Raw genomic sequence first — 22,324 nt, 5'->3', positions numbered from 1 at the left:
ACAAACGAACAAATGAGCCAGTAAAAACAAAGGAACAAACAAACAATTGAGTGAACAAATAAATGAATTAATGAATGGACCATAGACCCAGGCATGGGGCTGAGGAATGTGTGTGGGTATCAGTCACAATCTGTTTGTGTGAAATCTCCCTTGACAGAATCTCTATTCAAAATAAATGTTCACTCTCCTCCCTCGGTTGCTTAAAGGGCAGGATGAGCATCTTGACAGTTTAAGGCTTTGTGTAATCACTCATCAAATTGGGGATAAAACAGGAACATGCACTTGTTGTGCTCTATCTGCTGAACATGTCTCAAAGGTAAATGTCAGGCACAAATGTTGTGTTTTGCTAATGAATATCCTAAAGCCGTCATAAGTAAGTTCAAGATTAAAGAATAAACTCAAACACAAACACTGAATATATGTTCATGCTGTTAAAGACTCTTGTTTTATGAGATTCAGAACCTAAAACTAATGTTATTACAGAAAATGAAAAGGATGCATTGTAATCCTATGTCTGTAATCCTATATACTGCAGAAGTCCTGCAGTAACTGATTAATCAAAGTAAGTAATTATGATACAAAGTCCCAGGAGCATGCATTCAAAACCGACAATGGTGCATATTATGCTGTCAAGCTGAGTAGCCTTGAGCAGAGATGAGAACTGATTCTTTAAGGGCCGAACACAGTGAAGAATCACTCATTACAGATCCAGACCGGCATTTTTGGCAAAATCTGTGCAGGATGCCTCCAAAAGACTCCCAGACTCCTAGTGTCTGGCTGTGCATTTATAATGCAAAACAAATTTCTATGATATTTCATTATGTATTTTAATTATTAATTAACTATAACCCTGGTTTATCCTATACACATACTTATTGTTTGACCATTGCAAATTGTAATTTATCAAGTCAGAGAGAGGGAAACAGATAACAGGTGGCAGATTCATCAACAATATTAATTCTCTCTTTATTTACCAGTGGAAGAGATCCATCAAAATAACATTTTGATGTTACATTTTGATTTTATTTGACAAAAAAATATGCATTTTCATATAATTTTACACTATTATAACAAAATGTATAAACACACAAAAAAAGCACAGGTTTTAATTTTTCACATTACACTGAGACGTTAGCAAGATGTCCTGAACAGGATTAGAATTTATTTATATATTAAATAAAACCAATCAGCCCCATATGCAACAAACTGCGATACACTGTGTGTTCTGACACCTTTTTATCAGAACCAGCTTTAACTTTTTCAGCAGTTTGAGCTACAGTAGCTTGTCTGTTGGATCGAACCACATCGTCCAGCCTTCACTCCCCACATGCATCAGTGAGCCATGACCACCCATGACCCTGTCTCCGGTTCACCTCTTTTCCTTCCTTGAACCACTTTTGATAGGTACTGACCACTGCTGACCAGGAACACCCCACCAGAGCTGCAGGTTTGGAGATGCTCTGACCCAGTTGTCTAGCCATCACAATTTGGCCCCTTGTCAAAGTCCCTCAAATTCTCACACTGCCCATTTTTCCTGCTTCTGACACATCAACTTTGAGGACAAAATGTTCACTTGCTGCCTAATATATCCCACCCACTGACAGGGGCAATGATAATCAGTGTTATTCACTTCACCTGTCAGTGCTCATAATGGCTCAATATGGCTTATCGGTCTATAACTAAATATTGTTTCTAGAAACTCAACGGTAAAGTTTACAGCAGCAAAGCCACTATATAAACTCATTAATATCTCACTGGAAGCAAATTTTAAAATGTCAGTAAAATAAATAATATTCCTGACATCAAACACACAGTCAGTATCAGTCCTTCCTCCTGTCCTCTCAGATTTGTGGCAAACTAAAATAACACAGTCAGACAGCTTAAAGCACTATTAGATTAACACACATGCCGTGGTTGTTACAACTTCTACTTTTTCTGCTTTTTACTTGAGTTGTTGTCAACTCCTTGCTGTCTGTCTGCGCTCTCTGTTCGTGTCTGTGTGTGTGTGTGTGTGTGTGTGTGTGTGTGTGTGTGTGTGTGTGTGTGTGTGTGTGTGGATATGAGTCCATCCCTAAATGACAGCAAAACATGGTAACACTTATACGCTGCCTCCGTTTTATAAATTTATTTATCATCATTTATTGGTGCCCCCTATGCAGGGCGTGCGATGCATGTGTACATAGCGGCGGTGCTGGTTCAAAGTTTTGTGCCAGCGTTTAGGGAATCAAGTTCACTACTGGATTTTTTCTTCCTTGGCAGCCATAGGCGACCGTCTATGCTTAGGACTGGCTCTGACTCATGATGCTTTACTGTAGAAAGAAATCTTCCAGCCTCAACCCAGCAAAGCACCAGAAGGTTTACAGTCGTCCCTCCACATGTCCCGGAGCTGTCGTCTTTCCCCTTCCTGGACAGTCCAGAGAGATGTGTGAGTGGACCACATATCACAGCCATCCGTCAACCACACACTCCCAAATGTGGTGGATGGTATTATGAAGGTGGCATCATAATATATCAAATTCCTGCAGACACAAATCAAAAAGAGTCAAAGATCCCATAAGACAGTACACCTTACATTAATACAAATGAAATGACAACGTCAAAACAATGTGACAAAGTGCTTGTAGTGATGAACCTATGGAGAATGATCTGCAGCTAAACAGTGGTTTAAAGTAAGTTTCATCTCATTGTTTAGTTGTCCAGCATGCAAATTCCTATGAGATGGCTCTCATATATATTTTTTGCTACAGCAGAGAGCTGTTTTCAGTGAAAAGGTTCTAAAACACCCCTGCACACCTGCTCAGCACCAAACAGACAGAAGTTAGCTGTTAGCTGGTTAGCAGCTAATGAGCCACCATTTACCTCAGGAGGTGGTAGAGAACAAGAGTTAAAAGACAGTGAATATTGCTGGATGTATCTATTGCTGGATGTGTAAACAAGCAACTGTTCACCAGGTGGCTGTGGTGCAGAGGCAGAGTGGGTCGTCCCCTAATTGGAAGGTTGTTGGTTCGATCCCTGGCTCCTCCTGCCACATGTCGAAGTATCCTTGAGCAAGATACTGAATTGTTCCCAATGCTGTGCATCGGTGTACGAATGAGGTAGTTTCTGTTTGATGGGTTTTGCCATCGCTGTGTGTGAAAGGGCGAATGTGGTATGTAGTGTAAAAGCGTTTTGAGTGGTCGGAAGACTAGAAAGGTGCTTTACAATTACGGGTCCATTTACCATTTACCATATCAGCTCAAAAGTAGATGACATGTCAGTGTTGTGTTCACAGCTTGTTTCCCGCTGGTTTGATCAGATTTGATTGACAGTCACCACACAACCCACCAATTGACATTACATTTTGATTCAGATGTTGCTTAATCCTGACTGGTGCAAGGAGGTATTTAACGTCACCTTTTTTCAACTGACACCCACCCACTTCAGATCAGTGAGAAGAGTTCTGAAAAAAAAAAAAAAATCAAGAGATGCAGAAATCTTAATGGTGAAATGACTAAAACTGTTCCAACTCTGGCAGAAGATGTGTTCATGTAGGATCCCATCACTCATAGTAAAAAACTAATTGAGAAAAAAAAAAGTTCTCATGGCCTTTAAAGTAACCAGGCTCTCTCAGCTGGCAGGTATACATATATCAAGGTGATAGAAATCATGGCCTGATTACGTAGCCGATGACAGCCCTGACCCACTCTCGCACCCCTCTCTTGCGTGCAATTTGCACTCTGTCACTGAGGTTTCACGGACAGCTGGTGGACTTGCTTCGACACTGCAGACAAGAAAGGTCCTGTCGTGCTACAATTCAAATCAACACCATCAGTATATAGCCTCAGGTCTGAGCTCTGATGGATATGCTGCTTAAATTAAATCAGTGTCTGACTCTGATGATTACGGTCTCTTTTATTCCCCCAGCCGGTGCTCGGCCTTCCATCTGTAGCTAATAAACAACGGTTAGCCTGTTTTGAGTTCTTATCAACATTTCATAAGTTCTAACTTGAGGTCAAACTATTTTTTGATTTTATCAAAGTTTTGTCTCTAATGTTACAGCGTGGGCAGCATCAGCAGTTTCTTGCATCAGTAATTTTTCTCAGTTGTTGTCACTTTACTGCTTACACTGTAAAAATGATACATTTTTGGGTTGCCATTTGTCACATAATGGTGCTCTCCATTTGTCACCTTTTTTCCGTGGGTTTTCTAAGATGTCTACTATGGTTATAATAACACATTTTATTTATAGAGTGCTTTTCAAGGAATTCAAAGATACTTTACATAAGTTAAAAGACATAGGTTTGATAGATAAAAGAACAACACACTAAAAATATCTACACACAACAGTTAATCACACACTAAAAGCAGTTCTAAAGAGGTGGGTTTTGAGTAGTAATTTGAAAGTGGATGGATCAGTACAGCCTTGGGTGTGTTTGGGGTGAGAGTTCCAGAGGGAGGGGGCAGCTTTGGAGAATGCTCTGCCCCAGGAATGATGGTTGGTCCTCAGTGTTGGAGGTTGGCATCAGAATGACTGCTCATTAGTTTTTCAGGCAGTGGTGTAAGAAGTAGTCAGACTATTTGCTTAAGAAGTACCAGTACAACAATGTCAAAATATTCTGTTACAAGTAAAAGAACTGTGTTTGAAATCATACTTATCCAAAAGTATCATCAGTAAAATACACTTAAAATTTTAAAAGTAAAAGTGCTCTTTCTCCAGTAAAATGGCCCATATGACTGATGTACTGTTATATACTGCATTATTAGATTTTTAATACTGGTGTATCAGTGTGTAAACAGCATTTTACTGTTGTAGCTGGTTGAGATGAAGCTGGTTTATGTACTTGAGATTCAGTGAGGTAGTTTTATTAATTGGTTTCCAGCTTAAGCCTCTCCCAACGGTCACCAGATAAATCTTGGGGGGGTTGTGAGATAATTAATGGGAGGGAAAAGAAGGAAAAACAAAATTCTGCAATTTGTTTTGTTTTTTCAGATGTTTCTCTAGTCTTTTTTTATTTTGTGAAATATTGGAAAGTTTTCACTCTTTGTTTCTCAGTTATCTGAAAAGTTTAGAGGGGAAACGTCTCCATTGTGGAACTGCAAGCAACTCAGAAATCTGAAAGGGTCACAGGCCGAAAGGATTGGAAACAAGAGGTTTAACCTTAACAGTAAATTTATTGTATGAGTTTTTCTGTCAAATCTTAATCTGTAAAGTTAAAAGTTGTAACTACGTAGTGAAGCAAAAAGTACAGTATGTCCCTCTGAAATGTAGTGGATTAGAAGTATAATGTAATGGAAAAAAATGGAATTACTCAAGAAAACTACCTCAAACTTTACTTGAGTACAGTTCTTGAGAACCTCACCACTGTCCATTGGTATCTTTGTCCAGAACTTGTCTTAACAACAACTTAAGTCAAGTGTGAGTGAGACCTGTGGTGTGTTTAGGTGTTGGTTCATACTGTGGAGCAGGAGGTGTATCAGGCTTTGACTTTGGTCAGCCTGCAGGTTCCCTATGGGGCCCAGCAGCAGAAGCAATAACAGAGTGAATGCTACTAACCCTTCCTGCTTCCATTAGAGACAGAAACTAGAGGATTACTGCCAGGGGCAAGGCTAATGACTGTCATGGCCACAGAAAGCCGATTTGCTGAAACCGTGGCAGGGAGGCGTGAAGCCAAAATCTCCCACTAAGACCCAGTGTGAGGGGCCTTAATAAAGGAGACACTCTGCTCTATCGTCTGCTTTCTTCAGTGAAAAAGTTGTTAAAATCACAAAGAATATGTAACGTATGCATCCCGTGTGCTCTTTTTCTTGCACCAAAGAGTAACTAAAAACAACAACAAAAACATATAGGAGTTATACAGAAATAAAGACAGTCAAATAGTGATTACATTCTTTACAGATCCTCAAATCTGACATTAAACTTGTGTGCAGCCCAATCTCCTTTTGAGTATATTCAAACTGGGCGCACAGCAGAAATAAATAGTCCAATACTCATTACTAACGCATAAGACATAAATCACTAAAAAACTATACTGCTATAAGTGTGTGGGAGGATACAATGAGTACCCTCCTTTGTTACAATAACAGTACAGTTGTAAAAGGAATGTGATAGATGTATTTAAATTGTTAAGGCTGTTTAAGACTCCATGCAGGAACTTGACGGCATTCACGTTTTCCAGTGTATGGGTTTGGTTGTGCAAATAAAAGCATTTTCCTTAACTAGGACATGATCACTGAAAATAGAGGAAGGGAGTGTTACGCATGATAAGGCTTTTTGTGGCATGTTAAGGAGCAATACCCTGTATAAAACATGGCAGCGAATGCAAAGAGAGCCACAAGATGCCTTTATATTCAGCACGACACCATCGAGAGACACTTCAGCTCGGTGACATTTAAGAATATCTGATCTGAGGAATTTCTTATCGTTTACTGCTGCCTTTCTTATTCCCTCCATTTTCTCTCTCTCCTTCTCTTCAACCTTCGGAGTTGTCCTCCCCTGCTCCTTTTCCTGTCTAAATACCATGCACACACAAACACACATGCCTGGACATTGATTTGGCTAGTTCAGGGTGTGCAGGGGCAAGGGAGAGCACTCATGGAGAAGTTTGTACAATTGATCTCTGGAGGGCTTGAGATGCAGGACTCTTTTCTTTTCTCAGTCTCTCTCTCTCTCTCTCTCTCTCTCTCTCTCTCTCTCTCTCTCTCTCCCTCTTGCAACCTCTCCCGCTTACTCTTTCTCTGTCTCTCTTCTTCTCTTTGTTCCTCTGGCTGAATATGCATTTTCTGGATTAGAGTGAAGGCAAGGAGGAAAAGGAAATGGGAGGACATTGGTGTTCTGAGTCTGCGGGTATGGGATCTCAACTGTGGAGAGAAAAAAAACTATTTCATCCTCGGAGGAAGTATCTTGGTTGACTTGGCACTAGGACTTATGGATGTTAGACAATGTATGTCAACTTGCAGATTAGTGCTTTCTCCAGAGCCCCCTCTTTTAGGGAATCCAGGATGCTGTAGTATAAGATTAAAAAAGGGGGAGATTTTACCTTTGAATTTATTCATGCGCATCCCTGCTACTGGCTATTAGTTAAATAGTTAATTTGTTTAAAAAAGCTATAATCAATAATGATCACCTAACTCTGCAGTTCCCCACAGCACTACATGGCTTTATTGTCTTTAAGCTCTTTATTTAGCTGTCTGGCCTGCAACTTTACTATTTTGGTTCACTCTCACCTCTCTCATAGCATTGCTTTTGGCTGCAGCAGGCATTGACTAGCTGGTAAACATATAGCATTTAGCAGCTAAAGAGCCAGATATTTACCCCATGAGTTGGTGGAGACCAAAAACAGAGCTATGTGCAGAGTAAATGTTGGACTTACATTTGGCCAGAAACTCCATGCTAATATTGCTTTGTATGCAAAGCACAGCACCTAAAATGAATCTCATTATTAGATAGAAAACTGCTATATTTCTATGTTTTCTGACTATCATATTTTTATGGCTTCTGTTATTTCATTCCATCTGCAGCATGTTTTAGGGTTTTACATAATAGCAGTGCAGAAGAAATATATTTTTCTGCTTTCCTATCCTGGTAATGATCTTCTAACCCCTTATTTTCGCCTTGTGACCCCCTTGAGTCCTGACCCCCAGGTTGCGAAGCACTGCATTATACTTTACAATGGCCACAGAAATACTGGCTGTCAAGTGTCCATAAATATTGAATATCAGGACATTTCAAAAAAGGGTTTTTGGACTTTATTTCTTTTTTTTTTTCTTGAGTGACAACATACTCCAATGTGTCACAATATAGAATACAATGGGCTTGTTTTTTCTATCATTTTTCAGTATCAGGACTGTTGTTCATCATCATTTATATATCACCTCAGTAACTGTGGGTGAAGTAGCTTACTTTTTTACATTTTTAAAAACTGTATATCACAAGCTGGAATGTTTTTGTGGCCATCTGACTGCATTTTCTCTGAAATCCTTGTATATTTGTGAAGGAGGAAAGTCTGGCGAAGGATTAGGGGAGAACAGCAAACTGCCAAAATCTGCACAGCCTGTCAGAGTTTGGAAAAGAAAGAGACAGGAGAGGAAAAAATGTCAAGAAGGAGACTGCAAATGAGGCTTGTTTCAATAAGGGGATCGATGGGGATGCAGGAAAAGATGTTGTGTGCATCGATGATAAGTGTCCACGGGCAAACACAGGAGGGTAGGTTATAGAAGCAGATACATGTGTGTGTTGGTGGAGGGTGTTAACCAATGGAGATAGTGTGAGTAAAATGAAGATTGAGAGCGTGGCCCACAGGAGGCTGCAGAGATACAATAGCGTTTTTTTAGATTTAGTTTTAGTTTTTTAAAGCACTTGTTGTTTGACAGGTTTGAAAATGATTTTTCTAATTACGAAGAGGCCATTGCTTGATTGGAGAACAGAGACAACAGTGAGACGGGTTCTTCTCAACAAGAAAGGGGTAAAACACATTAAAAACAAATCAGATGTAGATATGTGTTGTATCTTGGCCTTATCCCTTTCAAATCACATTTTTGTTTAATCTGAAGCCTTGATGATGATCATTCATGGCTACTGTATTAAGTGGGGAATCTCTACAGGCTCAGTAATTATTTTTAGGCTGTTGCCCTTTGTGTTATTCAGTTCCCTGGCCCAGGCCTTTTGTTGGAAGACGTAATTGTTGGGGACAGCCCTTCAGCAGTTGTCCATGTCACAGGGTCTTGTGGGGGATGCACTTTTCACCGCAGGACCCATCATAGCAGACCAGCCCCAACAACTGCAGTCGCTCTATTTATGATAACCTTCATTCCGAGAAGTATATTATTTATTTGCACTGTCTCCTCCAAGCTGCCTGAGCTGGCTTTTTTACACACGCATACACTGAAGTGGAGCCCTGTGAAGCAGAAAAAGCCAGGTATATCCCCAGCCTTCGAGTCAGCTTTGTTATTCAGCTCCTTTTGTCGGTTCCTCTAGCTCATATGTTGAGAAGCCACTGACCCTGGGCTTATGGATGAACTACCGGGAGGTTCTCCCCCTCGTCTAGTCATGATGCCATTAGTCACTAATAGCTGCTGAAGTTGGATCTAACACTGGCTTATTGTAGACTGTGTGAGTTGTCTGCAGGCTTGCAAACAATTTCTGTCACCTGCTGTGGCCCCTGTTTTGACTTTGCCAGATGAGTCCATGTTATAGAGGAATTGTATATACAGTATATACAAGGACATTGCAGGTTGTGGAAAGATTTTTTTTTTTACTAAAGTAGAAATTGTACAGACATTCAGACATTTCTTGATAGCTGTCACTGCATGTTTATCAGCAACTTGTGTATTGATGTGTTCACACTGACAATAAGACAGATTAGTTGCCACTTTTTTTGAATGCTGATGGCAGTAGGAGATCTCTTCAATGTTTTTCACTGCTTCCCAAACTGTGTTAAAAATAGTCACACAAAGGGTGACACTGAGCCATCATGGCATGTCATTTGTGGGATCAGCTCTGTGCTGAGAAACGGCTGGAGCCCTCCTGTCTTACCATTGATAGAAAGGAGAGAAATGTTGTTTGTCATCATTGTCCACCTGGCTCATGTACTCATCACGTGGTTTCAGGTGACAGAATACAGATGTAGGCCCTGATCATGTTGGAATGACATATTAAAACTCAGAATCATCTCAGGATGTCGTGTTTTTCCCGGACTGACTGGAGTGTGGGAAAACACAAATATCTAAATTTAATGCTGTATACTGTAAGATCTTGGTGTGAGGGCCACAAGATCAGGTGCTATATTATGTTCACATTATTAAAGAAAGAGTGAGTAGCTTCTGCTTCATGTTGTGTTTTTGACGATTAGAAGCACATTTGCCCAAAACATTTCCCACTTTTCCTTGTGGCTTTTAATCGCAAAAAACAGTGTTGCCTCCTGTCTCAATATAATGATTTCCTGATAGGAACATGCTAACATAGCACCTTCAAACTGTTCCCTCTCTTCTGCACTGTTGATAGTTGATGATGGTAATTGCCCATTCTTCAGAAGTAAAGTCTTTGTTGCAAAATGTAACATTGCCTGAAGAGGTAACAACACCATCCTTTAAGGTAATGTTTGCAGAATGAAGATGGAGATAGCAAAAGGCTCTAACAAGTCCCTAACCCAAAGGTCCTCTCCCCTCCATCTACTGTCTACAATGGGGCTCTTGAGCATGATGTTCAGGGGATGTCAGGGAGGCACATCCATCTTCTTTTTATCCCAAATTACTCGCCGTCTTTGATTCTCACTCCCTGTGTAAATGAAGTGGGTGTGAGAGGGCGGTAAAGCAGTGGGCTGATGGATCTTATTAGAGGTGTTGCATTGATAATCAGTGGAGAGACAACAAGATGTGGGGTGAGAGAGAGAAAAAGGGAGGCATGGACAATAGCAATGTCTCTATTCACAGTGGCAAGGTGCCCTTTAGAGGACGGAGACAGAAAAGGCAGAGAAAGACAGAGAGCAGACGAGAAAAGTGATGGAGGAGAATGTTGAGATGTCACAAACGTAGACGTGATGTCAGTTTGCTTTATCTCCATCAGTGCGTCTGGCTGGCCAGAAATGCAACCTCACATGTATGAGCTGAGTGAAACTCCATGTTTACGAAGGGATAAACGTTTGTAGCACTCTCTCTTGCCCTCATTCCTTTCCCTGGCCATCCACTGGCCCTCCATTTAGGATGTGAGAAAGTACACATCTTTATTTATAAATCATGGAACTTCCATTTCTTCCACTTGGCCTATTTGGTTACAATAGCCGCAATATTGTAGGGATTTTTTCTGTATTCCCTCTGGGTTTATTCTGTCACTGAGGGAAGAATATGATTTTCTATATGTATATTTTTCACTGAAGTGATTGTCTTGTTTATATTGAGTTGTGTGCATGCAGTTCACACCTTTGCCCTATGACAACTCTGAAACATTTACTAGTCTCAGCCTTTCCTAACAGTGTACCTTGTTCAGTGTAGCTGCAGGTTATGCTTCATTACATACCATGAACAGAGCACCCCTTTGACAGGGGACTGGTTGCTTTGAGGGGGCAGGCTGTCTGTCATCCCTCAATAGGATCATCTCCACCTGCTCAGATGCGTGGCCTGGAGGAGGGGGAGGGGAGGAGAAGCAATGGAGGAAAGGATGTAGGCCAGGTACATGGCCATGGGATGACAGGGAGAATGGAGATGTTTTGTTGAAGCTGAAAAGAGTTCAGCACAATACATCAAATAAAATCAGGCCACAAAAAGTACACAGAATTTAAAAGAAAATAATTGCCACCTCTCCAAATGTACTAATTCAGGCTAACAAAATCAAATAAAAATAGAAGTATTCACTATTTTGCCAGCATGTTTTTATTTCTGGGTGCATTTAGACTTTTATGTAGGAGGAATTAAAATGAGCAGAAAATATAACATTAAAAAATATTTAAATATTATACTACTATTTCTAAATTCCTGACCACCGACCTTTGAGGGTCTGTGGAAGTGAATGTACTTAATTGTTGCATGTTTTGTGGCCCCCCCTCTTCTCATTGTGGTGCGAACAAGCTCTCACAAGGGAAACTTTTCCGAGTTGGGAAGTTGAGTTGAGGTGATGTGGGATCAGGGAGGAAAGAAAAGCATTTGGTGCTTGTACAGAAGGTATTATACACACCCTGGTACACTGCATGCTAGAGGAAACACACTGAGCCTATGAGCTTGGCTTTATTAGATCCAGGCATAAAGCGATGTCGGTTACAGCTGGCGTGCAGACTTTATGTAATCACACAGCCTGAGACAGTCAAGCAGCTGCAAACACACACATACACTCCCAAAATGACATATACATCCAAACTTGCATGTTTCTTGTTACAGTAACTGGAATGAGGGCTGTGCATAAGACTGACACTGTCATGAACATGAAGGAATCTTTATTAATGTTTCATTAAGGGTCATTAAAAATGACCTTTGACCATATCAATTCCTTCCTTTGGCCCTACCCCTTGGTGTGTGGCCACATAGGGCAGGATGTCCTGTTCTAGGCCGTAACCATGCATTGTTTGGGAGAGGGGGAGAAAAAATTACAAATCTGTCCCTCCGAATATACAGTAGAATATAGGTAAAATATGTTAAGTCTCCTGTTATTTCCTATTTATTTTCAATTTATTTTAGTTTTCTTAAGGACAACAAGTGTGTAACTCCCAACTGTACACTTGGGTGCGTGCCCAGTACCCTCGTTCATTGTTTTCAGTGCTGCCAACTTGATGACTTTTCAGACCCTCTTAGCAACTTTATTTCTAGAAAGCCACTAGCGAATAATTTAGCAACTTATTCAGATTTTCAGGGAAAAGGCGAAAAATATGTATTATTATAATTCACTCCCATGCATGCTGCTCAGAGCAGTCCATGGCTCTTCTGCCAACAGCGGGGTCTAGTCACCCTCTCCTCCTGCTCACTGTCAGGCCACACACGCCACATTTTTGAGGAGATCATATGACCTGAAAGCACGCATTCACCACGGATATTGGAATCAAAAATTATGTTCAGCTTACAGCTAACTTACAATAGCTTGTTGCTGATATATTTTACTCAAATGTGAACCTTCGGGGGAAAATCATAGGGGTTCATCCTCTGAAAACCATGAATGTCTGTTCTAAGTTTTGTGCCAATCCATCCAATAGTATGGGAGATATTTCAGGTGTGGACTGCCTATTGACCAGACATAAGATAGACAGACCAACATTGTTATCTATAGAGCAATGCTGCTAGCATGTGTGTGTGTGTGTGTGTGTGTGTGTGTGTGTGTGTGTGTGTGTGTGTGTGTGTGTGTGTGTGTGTGCGTGTGTGTGTGTGAGTGAGAGAGAGGGAATACATTAATGCAGTGACATGCTACAAAAGTCAACAGCCAGACTCAAACCAGGGATATAGTCATTCATGGTCAGCTCCTTAAACCCACTGCACCCCTGACTCTGTATTGTTATTCTAAAAATAGAATAGTGTGATATGGAAAATGACACATAAAGATGGTCTCTTCATTTGTCAAACTATAGGGTTTATTAAGACATGATGTCTCATTAAGTGCTGTGAGACAGCATGAGGGTCTTGGTGTCAGCTGTCTCTGTGTAGTGCAGGGAAGGTGTTACAGTCATAAGGTGAAAACAACAAGGCCACAGATAAGGGTGAAAAGTATGCAGACAGAAAGCTACAAGGCATTAAAGTTTCCCTCGCATCACACATCTATGTGTCATATCTCACAGGGCCCCAATATAACAGTGTTTTCTCTCAGTAAATTACACATGAAAAGGTGGGGTCGTCTTATGTTCGCGAATTACACATAAATGTCATTATATATTTAACACTATTTCACAGTGTCTCTCTGACTGTTGCTATCTGTGTCTCTTTTGTGCTGGCTCCCTGTCTCTCGCTCCCTTCTCTCTATTTTCTATTCTTTTCTCTAGAAGAGATTAAAATAGCAGAAGTCATGAGGGAGTTTTTACCTGGAATTAACTCATGGTTAAAACACTTATCCACTGGTTAATGTGGATTCTCTTGAGATGGTAACATTGAATAAGAAACACCAGGAGGATAGTTTTTAATTTTTCAATAACAAAATTTGAAAATATCCTTAATTTTATAGCCACATTTTTATTTTTTCTCTTATATCAGCAAGGCTTCATAAAAAAACAGGTCCTGCAAGCTATGTTTGCCAAAACTGCATTACATGTTTTTTTAAGTGCTGGATTTCATTCATGTGATCATTTAATGATCTGTGTACACTTTTTGAGAGGCAGTCATACATCAAAAATACATTTTGTCTCAAAGACAAAAAGCTATTTCAGAACTCAAAACTGAATCAAGGCTTAATGAGTATTCTTGAACAATTTGAAACATTTCTTGAATTTAAAAACATACATTTTCATCATCATCATCATTTCTTTTTAGTCACCAGTACTTATAGCTTTCCTGTTTCTGTCTATGAAGGGGGCTTTGTTGTATATGTCAAGCTGCAAAAATTGTCCATGCATTTTGTTTCTCCTAGTTAAACATCAGTGCTATAGGGATTGTCTGTACCTTCTAAATAATAGAGCAAAGTGTCATCTTAAATCTTTCAGTCCATTATGGCAAGAACCATTCTGAATAACTCTCTGTCTGAATTTTCTCCCTCTCATCTTGGATACAAGGCTTCTAATTACAAAATGATACAGCAGATAAGTCAAGGGCACTTAAATATCTATTTAAGTTGATTAATGGGCCTTGTGACATTTGTGTGAAGTTGATAGTCAAGAATGTCTTCAAACATTGGCGGATGAAAATTTGTAGGCCGATTGATCACGCTTATTGATTTTTATCCGAGCCGCTCCTAGATGTCTCCACAAGTTGCCCATTAACTGAAATGTGAGAGCGTGTGCGTTTGACTCTGCCGAGCGTGAGTTTTATTTTCTGAGAAAGAAAACTGCCCCTCCTGAGTCTCTGGAGCATGATGCATGTGTACGGCAGCCAGTTGTGCCTCAGCACTGACACAAATGCTACGACACCCTGCTCTGCAAATGTCGGTCCCATCCAATTAAATGGTTGAGTGATGCCATTGCCCACAAGGGAATCCCACCAATAAAGTTCTGTTTTTGGTATCAGCTTTGTTTCCTGTTTTTCCTTCTTTTCTGAAGACACTTCTCAGACAAGAGAGTTGTTCGTACACGCCCCTACAGTACATTCAGTGACAGATATAGGACCCGTGAGCTGTTACAGTACCATGTTTCATGCTGCAATAGCCTCATGCAGGTTCTGTGATTCTCTTGGGTCATGTCTGTACTTGTTATTCATTTGCAAGCAGTTTTGACCACCTACACATTGGCTATATTTACAACAATGTCAGTCTGTAGTCTGCAGTGTTGACTTCACTTTGATTATTGGTCTCTCTACTTGCTGTCAAGCACCCACATTATCCTGCTCAGTCGCAGTATTGAAATCCATCCTTGCTGTTTAGTTCCTGCTGCCTGATGATAGATTAGAGCACACAAAGCAAAGTTATTGTCCATTACTATATCTGTGTTATGTTTTGTCTGTGGCAGTAGGCACTAAAAGACTGCTGTTACTGCTGTATTCTGTTGCCTTGGTGATTGAGCTAAAACTTAGCTTTACATTTGCCACTACAGAGACTTATGGTACAGAACTACAGTAGCAGTATCTTTCTTGAATTTCCTTGAAAAAACTTGTTCATACTGAAGACATTAAGAGTCTTTCACATTTTAAAACTGTATGTTATATATTAACACTGTTAGGCATACTTGGCAGATAAAAAATGCCCTAAAATCCAGGTCAGTTACACGGACATCTTAGAGCACATACTGTACGTCCTCTGATGTTCACAAGGGAAAAAAAATATATTTCACATAGCCCATAAACCATAGTGTGTTTGTTCTTGGCTGGCTGTCAGAGCAAAGCGGGGTTATTGGCTGAGGAGGAACGTGTGCTTGTGTAAATCCCTCATTACCCGCCACAGCCATTTCCACATATTAATTAAGCCAACTTACAAACCTGCTGCTAGTCGTAACTGTGCCAATCTGCCACTCTAACAACAAGAAGATAAGGCGGAGGAGAAATGTGCAGGCTTTCTCTGTCTTTTACGATACAAGTTCCTAATTGGTGAACTTAAATAAATAATAACATGTGCTGCTTGGATCTCGAGGCAGATTCTACAGATGCTAAGCCTGGTCCTGCCCTTTTCTGTTGGAGGAGGATACACGTTTCACACCCTCACTAAACTCATTAGAAAGTCCTTCACACTTTGGCATGAAGAAACTCTGCAGGAAAATGATTTGAGCTCCGTGTTGAACTATTTCCTACACTGGGCTTGGTTTACTCACCATTTATTCCCTGTGAAAATAATACTTAGAAATAGATTCAGATAGTCATTAAAAGAAAGAGGCCTTTATGGGACCATTGGAGGTTTTTAGCTCCCTAAAAGGAATTTGATGTTCATTCCAGCATGTTAACAGTCCCACTCTCCAAAGGCAGCTCCTGTGAAAGGCTGAACACTACATTACAGGGAAATGTTTGGGAGAGGGGCTTTTCTATGGGTCAGTGGGTAATGCCAAGAAAATGTTCAGAGTTTGACATTTATTCAGGACTTGTCTTCCATCTGCTCTAAGTACTCTCAATGCAAGGAAAGTTAAGATGCCCCAAATGTCAGTATTTAAGGAATGTATCTATCTGCCACACATATTCAAATTCATTTGTTGATGTATGCTGCATGTTGCATGCTCCTTTAAGACTTTATTAAAATATACTCTGGATATTATGAGGTTAATTTTGTGAGAATTTGTGCAATGAGCGGGACATGGCAGACATTAAGTGATATAACACTGTTGGATTTTTCAGGCCGACTTATGAAATGTTTGCTAATTGACAGTGCAAAGTCCATGCTGCCCCCGGCTTAGAAATGCTCAAACACCTTGGGACAACTTGGCTCTCTTCTAATTCCATGTTTGAGCTAAATGAGAAATTCATTTGTTTTTCTTTTAGCTTTCACTGCAGCACCATTTCAACTTAATGTAAAAGGGAACATTTGATTGACATTAAAGGAAAAATCCAAATTCAAGCAAAACAGCTGCTTAATAAATATGAAATATATGTTTATACATTCAACTTTATCTCAGAATACAAGAAATAAAATACATAATATATGAAAACCTGTGTTCACAAAGTTTATGTCATTAGTTACCAGGAACAATGATATGGTCTCACAAAATAGAAATAATGAAATGAAGTATCAGTGCATAAAAATAGGGATAATAACTTGAATGTATGTCCATATTGCTATAATGGCAGAAGACATTATATACTACATGGGATCCTGCATATCAAACCTGTTTCCTAACTAGCTGACCTATGTCAGCTTTCACACAGATTTGTACAGAAAAGTTTAGATGAGGCTGCACAATACTCTACTACTATGTTAATAATTAAACATCTTTTAAATGTATTCATTTCATGTTTTAGTAAAAACCAATGTAGATGGAAGATGTTCTTACTGACTGTGTCAGCATGTCAAACTCTTTAGGTAAGAGTTAGTATTGTCAAATGCATTATAGCACTTATTTCTAATGATTGGAGAAGTCCCTCTGCTAGTTTGTCCAGAGAAATTATTGTTGTGCAGCTGTGCACAAATGTGCAGGCTCTGTACACCTTATTCTATTCCCATCTGTTCATTTTTTATTCATGGTATTAGTGAATGGGTAAGCACCACCTCAGCACCACATGATGTACAGTATTTGTATAGGAGTAGGTTTAGTTTTGACTTTATAATTCAATGTGACAGGTATGCATAATGCATGTCATATGGAGAGCTGAATGCAACATTTTCACAATTCCAATGATGTTTCAGATGTTTTGGGGCACAGGCTCATCATGACTTTCATCTTGTGTATATATTGCCAATGTGTCCATGTGTGAAAACAATAGGCTGATGTCCCTGCGAAGATATGATTGAAGGAAAACACATTAGGTCTGACTTCAAGATTAAAAAGCAATGACTTGTACAACAAGCTGAAGTAGACAAATGCAGTGAGTCCCTGAGGGGTTAGGAAGTGTCCGTCAACTGTCTGTCTGTCTGCCTCAGCCTCAAGCCTTTCCTATCCTCTATCAACTTGCCTCCCTTCAAAGTGTCAAGTCAGTAAAAAGTTGCTTTCGACAGTGGAGTGAGTTCGGTTGTAGCCTAAGGAAGATTTATTAAATGGTAGAGTTTATTTTTCTCAAAACTGAATGTGACAGAAGAGAAAAAAAGAAAACAAATTTGAGAATCCAACGATGTCTGTTATATTTGCCTGTTGATAACGAGGAAATGCAGTGACCCTGGCCAGGATAAACAACTTAAGAATGGATGGCTGAAGAGGTCATATAGAAATATTTTTTGAGCCCCATTATGAAACTTTTCTACCTTAAGAAAAGCTTCATTGTTTGCACATGATATTTGGCTATGTTGGCAAAGTTGTCGACTCTCGAACTTTTTGATTATCAAGTAATGTAATAATAACAAATACATGTGTACCGCTGTCCATATTTACAACAGTGGTATTGCAGTTAAATACCAAATCTCAAACCATTGGTGTGTCCTGGTAGCTCACCTGGTACAGCATGTGCCACATGTACTATAGCTGAGTCCTTACCACAGCAGTTTGCTGCATGTCATCTCCCCCTCTCTCTCTGTCTCCACCCTGTCCTCTCTATCTTCGCCTGTCACTATCCAACTGTCAATATTTCAGCAAGCACAAGCCTTTACCATGCAAAGAACTGAACAAACTTTTTGATATTACATTTTATACTTAAATATTTGCTAATTACATTGACGCATATAAGTCCACCTCATGTCTTTTTAATGTAATTAATTTATTTTTTACAGTGATTGGATCATTTTCAACTGTTGGCCCTGGGCAAAATGTTAAATTAGTTACAATTATCATTCGGTTTAAATTGTATAGCTAAATGGATAAATTACTTTTAATGAATCTGGCAAACAGTAACCAGAAGCATTCCAGTCAGCCCTTCTGTGGCCTCTTCATAAACCTCAATAGATGTAAGCACTTAGTAACATCTTCAGCATCTATTTTTAGTGAAGCATGTCCCCGGTTCTTCAGTACGAAGCCCTGAGACCCAAGTGTACACAGCTTTGAATTAAACCTTGAACGATGATAACAAAAGTTTAGAAACAGCCTCAGCAGCATTCATTCAGCTACTAGCTGTGTTAGGTATTAAAGTATCAGTGCAGTTCAAGAGGCGATCCAGGACATGGCAATTGTTAGTTTATAAAGCAATCATCAAATGTATTGAGAAATGCTGGGAATTGGTCACAACAACTGGCAGGATGTGTTATAGCGTGGAAACAATAAAATCAGTAGAGGAGTATCTGCGTTTTTGCTTCAAATTCATCATGATCAGTACAGATTTTATGCAGTTGTCCCAGCAATTTGCCTTTTTTTACATGAATGGTTATCAGACTTCAGAGGCTGTGCTGTGTTGCGTATCCAAACTTTCACAGTCTAAAAATGTTTATCATGGTGGGACATCACTTCTGACAGCGGCACTGGGTGGTTAGGGTGAGATCAGACTTTTGATAGAAGAGTGGATAATGTAAATAAACCCACGGCTGCAGTACTGAGCGTGTTTGTTGTTTTGCAAAATGATAAAATGTGTAAGAGAATCAAATGATCATGAAGCAGTTTGTGTTGTTGCACTTGCATGTCTCTGTGATAATTTGTTGAATTCAACAAGAAATCCCCATAATTAAATCTGTGTATACTTGCATAAGTCATTTCAGTAAGAAAAATTAAAACCGTGTTTACTTACAAGATGTCTTACAGCATCTTCCCATAGGCCGCCTGACCATTGGGGGGGTCATTAACACCGAGATCGTGTCAGCTGTGGAGCTGCTACTGCCAGCCCTGTTTCCACATTTACTTTTTTTATTTGTACAATGTCAATGAAAAATTGAACTTTTCATGTCATTTAATTTACAATGCCAAATATATGTAGTTTAAACATAAATGTGAAAATTAGTAATCGAAAGCAGTCCTTATTTTTATAATTATAGTTGTGATAAATAAAATATTACTACAGTGCTTTTACTTTGAAAAATAAGTTTAAACTGTACTGAAATACTGTATGTGGATGTGACTACCAATAGATCCTTTTCACTGTCCTCTTCTGCTGGGAGACACGTGTGGTAAAAATTTGCGAGACCTCAACTCTCTAGCAAAGCACTGCTGCAGCCGCAGCTAAGACATTCGTGAGAGTTTAGAGATTTGTGGGAAATAAAGGACGTGCTGTGCATCACGAGACGTTGTCATTATGGTTTGGCCCCTATGTGCCCCCAGTGCATTTCCTGGGTTTTTTTGTGGACTTTGTTACGTTTGGACAGAGCCAGGCTTGGTGACTCCCTCTGTTTCCAGTGTTTTGCTAAGCTAGCCTGCTGCTGGCAGTAGCTTCATATTTATTGTACGGACGAGCGGTATCAGTGTTCTCATATAACTCTGAGCAAGAAAGCAATTGAGCGTATTTCCCAAAATGTCAAACCTTTCCTTTAATGCGTATAACCCGCGTCAATAATTCGCACAAATCCTCATGGGGCTAGAAATAAAGTGGATACATTTCTTAAGTTTGCTATCTTTGCCTCTCAGGTATAAAAAAAAGGGCAGTCCTGACATGGAGGAGCAAAGAGTGATCTCCAAGTGGAGGAGCGAGATAATGAGAGAAAGAGGCAAAAGATGGAGAAGGAGGGTGAGAGAAAGGGGAAGGAGACAGGGAGACATGCCTTAGGTAATGGGAAAGCCTTCAAGTGAGACAGTAATCTGGGTAATATGTCAGGCTGCTTTCAGCTGGGGAGCTTGACGTTTTCCCAATTAAGCACGGGTGCAAAGGCAGCCTTTTTCCTAATTGTTTAACATGTAGTCAAACGGCCAAGTAGCATGACCTACACACGCGTTCTGTAGATCACTGTGTGGTGATTGACACAGACGTCCCCCTGGGCTGTCTACACCATGAACTTCATCAGTCTCAGTTCAGCACCTGCACATGTTAAGAAGGACCTGTGGCACTGTTTAAAAAGAGGAGCAGATGAAGGAAGAGGAGGAGGGATAATAAAGCTGTTATCAATACTGGAGGTTATCAGACATGGGTAGTAGTTGAAGGAGTCCATTTGTCTTCATTATGATTCTAAACATGTCATTCATAGATCTGATACGCCCCTCTTATTAACCATATGAACCCATTTAAATAGACAGTGGGTAACCTGCCTTATTTGAGTTCTTCATTCAGGGTAATAAAACACTCCTCTTCCCACCTGCTCTGTCTGTTCCTGTAAGTCTAGCAGTGTGTTCAGCCATTGTCGCAGGCAGTGTAGGACTCAAAGAAGAGAAACGTCCAGTTTTGAGCAGTCTTCTGTCTTTAGCAGTCGTTCATTGGAGTGGCTGATCACCGCTGAGTTTTACTGTGTTTGGCCAGCTTAATGAAATGGAACCTTGATTTCCCAATCTCCTTCTCTGTATGTTTCTTCTCTCATCTCTCTGCCCAAAGTCTCTGTGCCTCAGCCAGTGCCAGGAGCTGCCATTTGGTTTTGTTTGTAGAGTGCTCATAGTCAACTGAACCAACAAGCTGACTGATTAAAATGAAAATGGGCCCTCACTCTTGGCCCTCTATTTCTGTCACTTGTTTTCTCTCTGCTCGGCTGAGGGGGGCTGTGCTACATACATTCCCCTCTCATGAATCACGGTGATAAACCTAGATATCTACAGCTCTGCCACTTGGAGGAAAAACGTAATAAAGTGTAAGAATTGTGTGGATGTTTTACTCTAGTTAAGTTTATAATAGTGTGTGATCAAAGAGGTGCAAATTGGTTTAAAGAAGCAGCTGACAAGTGGCCTCATACATAACAGAGACGATCAGTGTTGTTTTAATTATAAGTTATTAATTACAATATGTCAAACAGGGGAGATTAATGGATACAACTATATTTAGTTTCTCATAGTCATCATTCTTGTATTTGGGAATGTTCTAGTGATGATGACAGTCACATCAAAGAAATAAACACCTGTCTTCCTCTGCAGACACAAATAATTTTATATCAGATTGTATGTAGATTTCATCTCTGCTTATGTTTATTATCATTATTACAATTTTTTATTATTAAATTTCTTCTATATATGTATACATCTTTTTTGTTGTAATTGTTGAATTCAGTTGTCTCTGTGCTGTCAGAGGAATGAGGGGTGGGAGGGGATTGTTATATATCAAATCTATGTCATGTATGCAAAAAAAGATTTTCAAAGGCCCTCACCACCATTAAAATTATGAGATCTAGGTTGAAAACAAAGTGGCCCTTTAAGTCACATTGACAACCAGGCTTTGTAAAATGATGAGTAATTTTCTTCTTCTTTTTTTTTAGATTGCACATTGTCTGTTTATCTAAACTTCACTTTGATGCCTGCACAAACACAACAGCAGCATGGAATCAGCTGCTGTGGCTTTTGTAATGACATTTGGCTAAGTCTGTTGGACTCTGTAAAAGGACTGCAATTGGCCGAGGCTTAATACAGAGTGCTTGATGAGTGATGTCAGACTTTATCCACACCTGACAACACACACGCACACACACGCATCCGTTTTAGTACAATGGCTGCAAAACAAAAGGTAATGTTTACATGTCATCGCTGATTATACGTTCGTACATCAGTGATTTAGACTCACATGGCTGAGTCTAAATCATCAGCTCTGTAAAGCACAGAACGGGATGGTAGAATGTGAAAGGATTATATATCAAAAGTTGTAACTATAATATATAATAATCTAATCTAATTTCTATCTA

This window comes from Dicentrarchus labrax, unplaced genomic scaffold (assembly GCF_905237075.1).
Source record: "Dicentrarchus labrax unplaced genomic scaffold, dlabrax2021, whole genome shotgun sequence".
NCBI classification, from domain to species: Eukaryota; Metazoa; Chordata; class Actinopteri; family Moronidae; genus Dicentrarchus; species Dicentrarchus labrax.
Note: the sequence above shows the minus strand (reverse complement) of the source record.